The sequence below is a fragment of the Sciurus vulgaris genome (assembly GCF_902686455.1).
Source record: "Sciurus vulgaris genome assembly, chromosome: 8".
In the NCBI taxonomy this organism is placed as follows: Eukaryota; Metazoa; Chordata; class Mammalia; order Rodentia; family Sciuridae; genus Sciurus; species Sciurus vulgaris.
The window spans coordinates 120,735,100-120,749,247 of NC_136468.1; the positions used below are offsets into that span (position 1 = coordinate 120,735,100).

Here is a 14,148-nt window from a genome sequence, read left to right on the forward strand (position 1 = left end):
ATATACAAGCAGCAACACTTGTGCCCCCAAGTTCATGGGGAAGTGGGTGCAAAACCTGTCCTGAGATCGCATGGTCCTCTTCATGCTGAAGATGCTTCCTCAGACCTGCACAGAGAGGACTTCATGCCACAGGGCCCTGAGAATTCAATTCTCTTTCAGTTCCACTCTTGTTCTACCATGAAGTGCAATAGGAAACAAAATTTCTTACTTATTATAAGGACAACAACAGCTTCTTTGCTGTGTGATGCTGTACCTGAATGTGCTTTCTTCACATCCTTCCATTAGGGGTAAATTAATATGAAGATGTTTGTTCAGTCCCAGTACTTCTCAGGGAAATCCTGGCTCTTGGTGCCTCCTACCCTGATATTGTGCAGACCTTGCTGGAATCCCTTGTGCCTAAAGTCTGCATCCACTATGCTGTAGTCAACATCTCCCTATTTGTTCTCATGAGTGTATCTGTTGGTGATGTAACAACCACTGAGAAAATCTGAGGACATTCCAGAGGGAATGAGACAAAGGGAAAGATAGGTGCTGTCTTTCTTTCAGTCACAGACATTTGTCATCATGGTCAAATGAGGTGTACTTGACAGGAATTTGAGTGGAGACTGTTCCTAATCAGGATCCTTTCTTCCCTTGGAAGCCTGAAACCCCGTCCTTGATGTGCCCTGCAGATGAACTGTCTCTCACTAGAATGGGCTTGTCCTGAGAGGGTCCTTTTGTTCCAGAAGGAAGAGATGTCTTGAGGGTGGACCTCTCCTTCCTCAGTGGTTCCCAATGATTTCAATGGTGACCCCATCAAATTTCTAGCTATAATTCCAGTGATAAGATTCACCAAGTATACTTATCCATAAAATATTGCCACAAATTCTTTGGACAAGGGAATGAGTTTAGGCTTATTTTTCAGAAGATGAAATAAAGTAACAACTTCTATCTAATTTGCCTGAACTTAAGGGCATCCAAAACTTGATCTATTCCTTAGCACTTTTCTGAGACAATGGACAAGTTCATTTCCCTTCATTCTCAGAAATCAGCCTGAGTGATGGACTAAGGTAGAAAGGGCCAAAGATATCTCAGGATCTATAAGAGCCAAAAGGAAGACTTGGAGGATCAGAGTGAAGAGGATGTGAGAAAAGAAAAACATTTGAAGGATGGGATCAGGTGGTCCTGCAGGGAAGGGGAACAAGGAAGGAATCTGGTCTCCATCTGAACAGAGAGACACCTCAAGGGGATCTTTTCCACGAGCCCACTAACACTCTCAAGAGCTCTATAGTTGTCAAATGGAGAATGGACTACATGGTGTAAAAGTGAAAAGCGGGTCACCAGTGAGGTGATCGCTGATTCTCTGATGCATCTAAGAGGAATTGTTCAAATTGGTGTATGTGGTGACAACTTAGTGTGTGGTGACAACTTTCAAGTTTCTGACGTGCCAGACCAGAAAATAGAGGTCATTTTTGATTCAACAAAAAAATTTCTTTCTTCCTCTTTATGTTGTATGAGGGGACAGTTTTCCTTGCTATGACTTGGAGATCTCTTCTTTTTCATTTGCCTGAGATCAATCTTCCTTTAATCCCTTCTAACTTACCTCTCATCTGTGGTGCTGCCACTTTATGGTTTGCTCTATCTTCTGTTTCCTTGCTGTAACTTTGTCTCTCTCCACTCATTTGCAGATATTTTGACATTATCTCTATGATCTTTTTATAGGTTGGTGTAGAATCTTTGCATTATAGTCTTAATTATGGTATTGGCTGTCCTATTTGGTCAGTGCACTATCTGTTCATTATCCTAAAATCAACTTTCCTGGTTCTTTGCATGCCTAGTGGTCTTGTGTTTTCTACAGGATATGTCTAATTATATATTATGATGTGATGTATGGACTTAAAATCCTACATTGATATTTTTGTTTCAGCAGACTATATGTCCATTTAGCCTAAATCAACTTTCCATGGATTGTGGTTTTGATATTGTATCAGTTTAAAAACCCTTAGCAATGACATTTGATCTTGCTTTATTGTGAGAGTTGCAGGGGTCATATGAGTTCCAGGTAACAGTCTGAATATCAATTCTGGTCCATATTCTTTTGTATCTTCTCTGAGATCAGAATGATGAAAGGGTAGCTCAGAATTGAGCCTGATTTGCAGGGTGATTTTTCCAAATTCATTTCTTTTCAAAATATTCCCACTGTGTGTGGGTGCTCAGGCCTTCCCTTGCAGTCTTCTGGCAACAAAACTGGGATTTTAGTTCCTCTGCATTTCTGCCCATTTCCTATGACAGAGACCAGGATTCCACCAAGTACCAAGAGGACACAGAGTAACAAAAGTCAATCTCTTGGAAAATCATTTCCTCAAATGGGAAAGGAAAACCCCACGGACTCCACTGTCACCAGTGTGATAAGAGAGAGAATTTCCCAAGTCGGGATCTCCTCTAGGAGACAGAAGAGTGGGGTGTTGCTGTGTCCTTCACAGTGAGGGATCAATAATGGAATGGAGTGTGAACTGCCTGAGAAATATAAAGTCTGAAATAATATGTAGAAATAAAGACAGACATGAAAAATAGAGTCACAGGGGGACTTTGTGGGTGGTTCATACTCAATGAATTGATCCCTAATAAAGATGTGTTATTTATAGCAAAACACATCAAAGGGAATTTATTGTGAGAAACAGTTTTTCAAGATAAACAAGAAATGGGAGATGGTATGGAAATTGACCTCTTTGGAGATTTATCAATTGCACAGTGATTCTTCCTCCTCCAGGAAGCTGGTGCCTCAGGGCACACTGGTATCTCTTTCTATCTCTGGGGAGATGTGTTTGAACCTAGGGCTGTCTGAATCAATAAATCCCATGTTATCACAGAATTCTCCTTGACAAGGACATTGCCAAGGCAATGGAGTCATCTCAGATGGGTCATATAATACCAAGAGTTCTCTGAGTGCCACACCTCTGTTCAGAGATGGCTCAGACAAGCTTACGATTCATTCACAGTTTCCAACAGTGTGTCATCTCCTGGAATTCAGTCAGGTCCCAGGTTGCCTAAGAACAGGCGAAGGACACAGGGCAGAAGTGGAAAACTCTCCACTGTTTGATAATTTTAATGTGCTTGTGTCTTCTCCAGTCTGCCTTCTGTGATCTGCTTTCCTACATGGTCACAAAGTTCTTCCATGCATGCCGTGTGAGGTTTAATTGCTGAATTCAGTCAGGAAAGTTTTTTTTTTTTTTTTTTTGCGGGCTGGGGATTGAACCCAGGGCCTTGCACTCTACCCACTGAGTTATATCCCCAGCCCCAACTTTCAATAATGATGGCCTAAACTCATCAATCAAAAGACATAAACTTGTAGATTGAAGAAACAAAAGAAAACAAACAATATGATGTCTCCAGGAGACTCACCTCATAGGCAAAGATATCCAGACTGAAGGTGAAAGGATGGGAAAAAAAGCATATCATTCCTATGAATTGCATAAACAAGCAGGGGATTTCATCCTCCTATCAGATAAAATGGATTTCAAGCTTAAGTTAATAAGAAGGGACTAAGAAGTTCATTTTATTCTACTGAAGGGAATTATACATCAACAAGACAAAATGATTGTAAATAGTTTTGCCCCAAACAATGGAGCATTTATGTACATCAAAAAAACACATCTCAATGTCAAGAAACAAATAGATCACAAAACAATAATACTCAGTAAATTTAACACACCTTTCTCACTACTGGACAGATTTTCTAAACAAATACTGAATTAAAAAAAACTATAGAACTAAATAATACAATCAGTAATTTAGTCTTAACAGATAGAATATTTAAAGAATACTTCATCCATCAATGAGCAAACACACTTTTTTCTTGGCAGCACATAAATCCTTCTCTAAAATAGACCCTATCTTATGCCACAAAGCAACTCTTAGTAAATACAAAAAAATGGAGATAATACCCTGCATTCTATCATATCATAATGGACTCAAGTTAGAAATCAATTATAAAATAAAAATATAAGTACTGTAACACATGGAGATGAAATAATACACTATTGGATGATGAATAGACAGTAAAAGATATCAAGGATAGAATGAAAAAATACTTAGAGGTAAATGAGAAAAATGATACAACATACCAAAATCTCTGGGACACTATGAAGGTAGTACTAAGAGGCAAGTTCATTGCATTGAGCTTATATATTAAAAGAATAAAAAGTCAACAAATAAATGACATAAAATTACATCACAAAGCCCTAGAGAAAGAAAGAAGAGCAATTCAACACCATAAACAGTAGAAGACAGGAAATAATTAAAATCACAACTGAAATCAGTGAAATTGAGAAAAAGAAACAATTGAAGAAATTGATAAAACAAAAAGTTGGTTCTCTGAAAAAAAACAATAAAATTGATAAACCCGTAGCCACACTAACAAAGAGAAAAAGAGAAAAAAAAAAAAAAAACCCAAATTACTAAAATACTTAATGAAAAAGGAAATATCACAGTGGACACAACTGAAGAACAGAAGGTAATTAGAAACTATCATGAAAATTTATACTCCAGTAAAATGGAAAATATTGAAGACAACGGCAGATTTCTAGAGACATATGACATACCTAAACTGAGCCAGGAGGTCATACATGACTTCAACAGAACTATTTCAAGTAATGAAATAGAAACTGTCATTGAAAGCCTACCAATTAAGAAAAGCCCAGGACCAGACAGATTCTCAACTAAGTTCTACAAGATCTTCAGAGAAGAATTAACACCAATACTCCTCAAATTATTTCATGAAATAGAAAAGGAAGGAACCCTTCTAAACTCCTTCTATGAGGCTAATATCACCCTGATATCAACAGCAGACAAAGACATATCAAGGAAAGAAAACTTCAGATCAATATCCCTGGTGAACACAGATGCAAGACTTTTCCATTAAATTCTGGAAACTCTCATACAAAAGCATATTTAAAAGATAAGTGCACCATGGCAAGTGGGGTTCATCCCAGGGATGCAGGACTGGTTCAACATACTGAAATCAAGAAACATAATTCATCATATCAATAGGCTTAAAAGCAAGAATCATATGATCATTTCAATAGATGCAGAAAATGCATTTGACAAAATATAGCACCCCTTCATGTTCAAAACACTAGAAAAACCAGGGATAGTAGGAACATAGCTCAACATCGTAAAAGTCATATATCCTAAACCCATGGCCAACATAATTCTAAATGGAGAAAACTTGAAAGCATTCCCTCTAAAACCTGGAATGAGACAAGGATGCTCTCTTTCACCATTTTTATCAACATGGTCCCTGATACTCATGCCAGAGCAATTAGACAGAAGAAAGAAATTAAAGGTATACAAATAGGTAAAGAAGAACTCAAACTATCACTATTTGTCGATGATATGATACTATATTTGGAAAATAGAAAAAAAATTCCACCAAAAATCTTCTAGAATGAATAAATGAATACAGCAAAACAGCAGGATATAAAATTAATACCCATAAATCAAACACATTCTTATACATCAATAATGAATCCACTGAAAGTGAACTAAAGAACATTGTCCCATTCACAATTGCTTTAAAAAATAATAAAATAATTGGGAATCAATCTCACAAAAGAGGTGAAAAAGTTCTACAATGAAAACTACAGAACACTAAAAAAAGAAATTGAAGAAGACCTTAGAAGATGGAAAAACCTCTCATGCTCCTGGATAGACAGAATTAATATTATCAAAATGGTCATTCTACCAAAAGCATTATACAAATTTAATGTAATTTCTATTAAATTCCAATGGTGTTCTTCACAGAACTAGAAAAAACAATCAGGAAATTCATTTGGAAAACTAAGAGACCCAGAAGAGTCAAAGCAATCCTTTGCAAGAAAAGTGAAGCAGGAGGCATCACAATACCAGACCTAAAACTGTACTACACAGTTATAGTAATAAAAATAGCATGATAAAGGCACCAAAACATACATGTAGACAAAATCTACAGGACAGAAGACACAGAGACAAAACCGACGTAAATACAGGTGTTTCAGAACTGTGGCCTGCCCTCACCCTGTGCAAACTCAGTGCCCATGCCTCTGTGCTCCATCTCCACTTCTACCAACATGTTCATGAGCCAGTGCCACCATCTTGGATTATCCCCCAAACAGAAGCTGCTACTCCCATCCTGAGAAGCCTGCTGGAGACTGGAAGCTCATTGTCAGGTACCTCTCATGCATCAGGATACTTAAGACTGGGAGGTTTGAATAGGATATGACGGTTATAGTATAGATTTTTTTCTTTTTAAATTTTTAATTTTTCACTTTCTTTTATTTTTTTTCACTCTATTTTCCTTTTGCTTACCTGTTTCCTTGGAGTCTGTTTCTCCCTTTTCTCATGCTAAAACAAACTTCTTTTGATTGCACTTCCACTCTTCCAATGATCTAATACCTCTATATACTCTCTTCTTATCCAAATAACAGTTAAATCCTACATGCCTCCCCATCCTCTTTGTCCACCATTAGAAATTGTTGACCTCATTGCAAACCAATTGTTCATACTGTGGATTGTAGTCTTGAGGAGATAGTAATCAAACTTATCCTCTCTGTTCATTATAACAATATTGTTAATGTCGTCATAGGGGCTATTTGGTTTATGGATGTATATTGTTTGTATTGGGTATTGCTAATCCTGACCTCCCCCTTAATGGAGAAAGACTGAAAGCATTCCCTCTAAAAACTGGAACAAGACAAGGACGCCCTCTTTCACCACTTTTATTCAACATCGTCCTTGAAACACTAATGGGAGCTATTAGACAGACCAAAAAAGCTTAAAGGGATATGAATAGGAAAAGAAGAACTGAAGTTATCACTATTTGCTGATGACATGATTCTATATTTAGAGAATCAAAAAATTCCACCAGAAAAGTTCTAGAACTAATGAATGAATTCAGCAAAGTAGCAGGATATAAAATCGACAATCATAAATCTAATGCCTTTCTATTCATAAGTGATGAATCCTCTAAAAGAGAAATTAGGAAAACTATTTCATTTACAATAGCCTGCACAAAAATAAAATACTTGGAAATCAATCTAACAAAAGAGGTGAAAGACCTCTGCAATGAGAAATACAGAACACTTAAGAAAGAAATAAAAAAAAATAACCTTAGAAGATGGAAAGATCTTCCATGTTCTTGGATAGGTAGAATTAATATTGTCAATATGGCCATACTACCAAAGGTACTATGCAGATTCAATGCAATTCCAATTAAAATTCCGATAATGCTCCTCATAGAAATAGAGAAAACAATCATGGAATGCTTCTGGAAGAATAAGCGACCTTGAATAGCCAAAGCAATCCTGAGCAGGAGGAGTGATGCAGGAGGTAACACAATACCAGAACTTAAGCTATATTACAGAGCAATAGTAAAAACCAAAGAAGCAAACAACAACAACAACAAATGCCACGGACTGACAACAAAATAGACAGGTAGACCAATGGTACAGAATAGAAGACTCAGACAAAACTACATAAGTAAATATCTCATTCTAGAAAATGGTGCCAAAAACATACAATGCAGAAAAGATAGCCTCTTCAACAAATGGTGCTGAGAAAAGTGGAAATCCACATGTAACAAAATGAAATTAAATCTCTATTTCTCACTCTGCACAAAAGTCAAATCAAAGTGAATCAAAGGCACTAAAACAGAGACCCTCTGTCTAATGGAAGAAAAATTAAGCCCAAATTTTCATCATGTCAACTTAGAACCTGACTTCCTTAACAAGATTCCTAAAGCACAAGTAGTAAAATTTAGAATCAATAAATGGGATGAATTCAAACTAAAAAGCTTCTTCTCAGCAAAGGAAACAGTCAATCATGTGAATAGAAAGCTTACACAGAGGGAGGAAATCTTTGGCACATGCACTTCAGATAGAGCACTAATATCCAAAATTTATAAAGAACTTAAAAACCTTTACACCAAATATACAAAGAACTCAATCAATAAATGGGCTAAGGAACTGGACACTTTACAGAAGAAGATATACAGTTGATTAACAACATCTCTAATAATTAGAGAAATGCAAATTAAAACCACCCTAAGATTTCATCTTGCTCCAATTAGAATGGCTATTATCAAGAATACAAGCAATAATAGATGTTGGCAAGGATATGAGGAAAAAGGTACACTCATACATTGCTGGTGGGGTTGCCACTCTGGAAAGCAGTGTGGAAGTTCCTGAGAAAACTTGGAATGGAACCACCATTTGACCCAGCTATCCCACTCCTTGGCCTATATCCAAAGGACTTAAAATCAGCATACTACAGTGATACAGCCACACCAATGTTCATAGCTGCTCAATTCATAATAGCTAAATTATGGAACCAACCTAGATGCCCTTCAATTGATGAATGGATAAAGAAACTGTGGTATATATACCCAATGGAACATTACTCAGCCATAAAGAAGAATAAAATTATCACATTTGCAGGCAAATGGATGAAACTGGAGAATCTCATGCTAAGTGAGATAAGCCAATTCTAAAACACCAAAGGCGGAATGATCTCTCTGATAAGGGATGATGATACACAATGGGGGTGGGAGGGAGATAAGAATGGAGGAAAGATGAGTTGTATAGAGGAAAAAGAGGGGTGGAGAGGGGTAGGGGGCAGGAAAAAAATGATACAAACATCATTTCCTTATGTACATGTATGATTACACAAATGGTACGACTCTACTTCTTGTACAACCAGAGAAACAAGTGGTTACCCAATTGTTTACAATGAATCAAAATAAATAAATTATTTTAAAAAGAATACAAATAATTTTTAGTGCAGGAAGTTCTTGTAATTACTAGAATAAATAATTTTGAAAAAAAATTGTAATTGGCATTGCACTCCACATATGCATAATATGACAAAATACAGCCTACTATCATGTTTACTTAAAAACAACAATGACAAAACTATGAAAGGGAATTAATGATCAGAATGAAAGAAACTCTGAAGTGGATGGTCAGAAATCAGGGGAGAATAAGCAGACATTGGAAGATCACTTCAGTAAAGAGAGGTAAAACAGAAGAAACACAGACAAGAAACAGAAGGTGAAAGAGAAGGAAATCTTTCAAAGAAATTAAGCAAGAGATGGTAAGAGATCTGAGAGAAGTGCCAAAAGTCAAAGATAACCATAGGAGATCTGACAGGTGCCAGAAAGCGAAAAATCTAAGCAAGTATTCAAAGCAAATACTAAACACTGTAAATTAAATCATTTTTTCTTTCTGGGAATAAAACAAAGCTTTGCACTGTTTTTTTTTTTTTTTTTTTTTTTTTTTTTGTTTTGTTTTGTTTTGTTGTTGTTTGTTTTATTTTGCTTTGTTTTTCCCAAGGAATTCTGAGCACTGACTTGGAAGGATGAATAGCAAGTGATATCCTTGTGAAATCCTGGACTTTAAAGAAGAATCCTCCTTTGTTGCCTCTAGAATAATGGAGTAAATTATGTATGAATAAATGTAAAGTAGAATCTCCTCACACTTTTAAGAGAAACCCCCTTTCCCTGAGGGAAAAGTAGCAACAGATTGAAGAGCTGTGGGGAAGCCATGGATCTGGTAACATTCAAGCTTCTTTGCAAGAATAAATGCCCAAGATATCCAAGGCATTATGGAAGACCTCCAGTATTATTGTTCTCATTGTAGAATTCAGTCAACAAAATCCCTATACTGTCTCTGACATAAGGACAGATTGTGAGTGCTATGTTAGAAATTATTGTGTTTAATTTAGAGAAAATGAGGAGCAGAGAGCACTAGTCTGCGCACCAGCAGCGGCGCTTAGTAGGGCAACAGCAGCACCCATGGCCTGCTCCTGTGCATTTTAGTGGCCCACCCTGGTTCAGATGGCCTAGGGTGGCTAGAGCGCTTCGGGCAGAGGAAAGTGATTGCGGGGGACTGGCCGGCAGGCTCACAGAGCTGGTTGCTCTGGGGTCCACATGTGCCCTGAGCTGGAGCCTGTGCAGAGCTGGTGGCCAGGGCTGGCCCCGTCCCTTCCTCCTCTCTGGCCTTGGCGGCCTGTGAAGTGGAAACCAGGGAGAAACCGAATCCCACCCTAGATTACCTAATGCTGCTGAGGAACCACAAGACACTCTTGAGCTGCTTGCCCAACTTCTGCGCAATCTTTAACCACCTGGACTGTCTGCTGCTTGAAGAAATTAGCAGAGTACAGAAACACATGTACAATGACACATTAGATGGCAGTACCGAGTAAAGGGGGCAGAATTGCCTGATACTGTGGGACCTATTGTTCAGTTACAAGAAAAACTTTATGTGCCTGTAAAAGGAATGTGCAGATTTTAATATCGTTGGGAGATTCCTTGGACCCAGAGGATTTACAGCTAAACAGCTTGAAGCAGAAACTGGATGTAAAATAATGGCCCGAGGCAAAGGCTCAATGAAATATAAAAGGAGGAGGAGCAAAATAGAGATAAACCCAATTGAGAGCAACTAATGAAGATTTACAAGTACTAATCACTGTGGAAGATGCTCAGGACAGAGTAGAAATAAAACTGAAGAGAGCAGTTGAAGAAGTGAAGAAACTACAGGTACCTGCAGAAGAAGACAGCCTGAAGAAGATGCAGTTGATGGAGCTCTCGATTCTGAGATGACAATATTAAATCACCAGCCCTTTCCTTTTCTTTGGCAGCAATAGCCCAGGTTGCTCCAGGGATCATAACTGGGACTGAACCTTTTCTCCCACCAGATGCCTTGCATACTCCTACACCAGCTGGCTCTACCATAATGCCGTTGACCAGAAAAATACAGACCTCTCTCAAAGGAAACTCCTCATCCAATTACTACAATAGTCCTTCCATGGCCTGAGGCTGGGTGGATCTACACACCCTACCTTACACATTGGCACCTGCTACATCAATCCTTGAGTGTCCTACTGAATCTAGTGGTTTATTAGGTTTATTAGGTGCAGTGGCTACTAAAATTCCAAGGCAGACCAAGCAGCCACCAGCAACCAACCTATGAACTTCTGACCTCTAACTTTAACCAGTGATGACCTGACCATGCCTGCCTGCTGATCAGTTAAGCCTTTGCTTGCCTGTGGTCAGTACAATGAGCTAAGGTACTTGTCTGCTCATCTTACTATCTAACCAAACAAAAGACAAAGAAATTGTTGTCCTCCAACTCAGCTTTTGTTTCACTACTTTGAGTGAAAGTTGTTCTAGTACCTATACTGAATAGTAGTGTAGCAATAAGGCTCAATTCCTCCCACAGCACTGATCATCTATCAATGTGCCACCACATGCAAATGGTAAGAAGCCTCCTTAAGAAGGGAGACACATGGTATGACACACTATGTGACACTCAAATACTAAGTTACTGTGAGAGACACTTCTAGAAATCTTTACTTCTCATGGAGAAATCAAGTTCTCTCTGAATGAACTGTGTGACGATGCATCATGCATGAATCTTCTTACATAAGGTGAGTCATTGGTGAAGTGATTCAGAAAGGATTCAAAATTCGATATGTTGTTCAGTCACTACAGTGCCCTCAAAGGGCAGACGGGTGCAACTTTTTTATATTGCTTGCCAAATTTCAAGTAAACTGCGACCATATCTTTTGAAAGTTGGACATCTGAGTTAAAATTACAGAACCTTTATTTTATTCTTCCTTAATAAAATTTTAAGAACAAGGTACATGCATTATGTGTCACATTATTGGGCAAATTGTAGTTTTTAAACTTCCCCATATACAAAAAAATAATTAAGGTTGTAAAATCTATACTTGCCTATTTACTGTATACAAATAATGAAACTGTAGATAAAAGCATAATGAATTCAAACATGAAAAAATATATATTTTTACTACACAAGGGTACTGGAGCAGAAATGTGTGTGGGGGTGTGTATGAAGTGTAGCATTTTATGCTTTCAAGTGTTACAAAAAAAGGTAAAAGCAACGAAACCTTTTATTTCATTAAATGATTTTTTCAGGTGATTATCAAGAAAGAAAAGACCAAAAGAACCTTTTGGTCTGTTTTTTAAATATTACAATAAGTCTAAAGAACAGAAAGCGCCTTATATTCCTACACAGTCATTTAGTCACGTGTCTTGTAAGATCAGTGCCTCCCTCAGAATAAAAGTTAATGCGTGTTACTCCATCTCCAGTGTGTGAAAGATGTGAGGGGGGCAAATGAGCTGAGGCTTTAAATTACATGATTTGTGCCACATTACCTTGATGCAAATTTGTCAAATTTGATACTGTGAAAAAAATTGATAAATGTTGTAATATCTGACTAGTAGGTTTTAAAAAACATAATTGAGTACTTTTGGTTGTTACAATCTTCAGTGTCAACCCATATAATTCTGAGATAAAAATGACATGGGATCTGAACACCAGTCGACAGACAAAATTAGAACTTTTTTCAATTTGGAGAAGGTGGGTGTATTGGATTTTTTTTCCAACTGGAGATGATAGTATACCTAGCAAAGTTTTTCATAAATATGGATTTTTGTGACTTCCATTCTGGAAAACAGTGTTTTCAAATGATCCAAATTTAATCAAACTTGTTTATAGCATATCAGGTAACGTGCATAGTCCCCCTCTGCTAGCTCTAGCAATTTCTCTTCTTGTTCCCACACATGCTCTTTTGGCCACCCTTTTTAACTTTAAAGGAAAGTGAAAAACTAGCACTATTGTGCATATGAATACTGAACTACCTTTCAGTTTAGGCTCCCTATTTCTCACAAAGTAGATTTTTGGTTGAAACAATTTGCATAGAAAGCCTACATCTAAAAAGTGGATGCTGATACATAAAGGGGGGCGGTAGGGAAGATTGGAGGTACTTTGGATTGGGCATAGGGGAATAAGGGGAATGGTGGGCAGAGTAGTAAGAAAGATGGTGGAATGAGACAGACATCATCACCCTATGTACATGTATGATTGCATAAATGATGTGACTCTACATCAAGTACAACCAGAGAAATGATAAGTTGTTCTCCATTTGTGTACAAGGAATCAAAATGTATTCTGCTGTCATGTATAACTCAGTAGAATAAATTTGGTTTTTAGAAAGAGCCAACATCTAAGTACTTGAGTAACTCATTAACTGCTTAGTACCAGGTGTGGCAAATTCCAAGTGACATTGCACTCCCTCTCACCAACTCGTTTCCTCTTCCATACCTTCATGGCTTCACAGTCAAGGTCAGTAGGAAGCTCAGCTGGCATCTTCACCGTGACCTCTCCATCAGCTTGTCTCACTTGGAGCCGTTTTCAGTTTATTTACTAAGCAGTAGAGAGTTGTTGTTTTATATTTCAGCTAACTTTGGTTTAATGTGCCACTACTATGTTTTTCTGTTACACATATTGTTGTTTTATTTAAACTATATGCTGTGCCATTCAAATTTAATTTTGTTTGTTTGGTTGAATAAATTTGCAACACTCAACTATTTAAAGTGACAGTTTAAACTGATACCGGCATTTGATCCAACTTCATCTGAAATATGTTAATCCTGGACATTTTAGATGTTTATCTAAGGTCTTTTATGGGGACAGTAAACATATGAAATAATAGATGTGTGATATTTATGATTAATGTTGGCTTTGAACAAATTTTGAAAACTTAGTTAACAAAATATCAAATCAACTGAAAAGAAGCCTGAATTTTGAAATCTGAATGCCTTGGTTCTCATTATTATCATTTTTATTGAATTTATTTCTTATTGAAGTATGTAGTTGCTAAGACATTTTTTTTCTGACAGTATTATGTAATTTTTAGCGTGGGTAGATCAGAGTGTCCCTCGTATGTTACCATAGGGCTGATATGTATTTTTTGTCTAGTCTTTATTATTATCTTAGTAGTTTCAGGCTCTACATGTATCATAATGAAACCTACTGCCTATGAGAAACATGTAAGATAATGTACTATAGCCAGTGTTGCAAGTTTATAGTATATTTTTCTATGTAGTTTTATATGATGCTATGTAACATTCAAAAAGAATTTTTGTCATGATTGAGACAAGGATACAAAATGCAAAACCTCAATTTTAATAAGTGAAAATTGCCAATTATTTCACGGAAATTTATCATATTGTCTGTATTGTCTTTCTTTGGCTTTTAGTTGATGGATGGATACATTAATTATACACTTGTGGGTTTTAGATAGGATTTTACATAGCTTGCAATTTAATTT

General features: G+C 37.1%; 1 protein-coding gene and 1 pseudogene across 3 annotated transcripts in view; both read left to right on the top strand.

Annotated features, from left to right (window-relative positions):
* The window catches only part of LOC306667255 (immunoglobulin lambda-1 light chain-like), a 759,848-nt gene that overhangs the window by 277,721 nt on the left and 467,979 nt on the right, over positions 1-14,148 (top strand). The gene's annotated exons all lie outside the window — the stretch shown is intronic.
* LOC306668894 (KH domain-containing RNA-binding protein QKI-like) overlaps positions 9,593-14,148 on the top strand; it is a 125,035-nt pseudogene continuing 120,479 nt past the window's right edge. The window contains exons 1-2 of the transcript in view: positions 9,593-9,698; positions 9,953-10,431. The product of the transcript in view is annotated as a KH domain-containing RNA-binding protein QKI-like (transcript). The remainder of the gene's footprint in view (positions 9,699-9,952; positions 10,432-14,148) is intronic.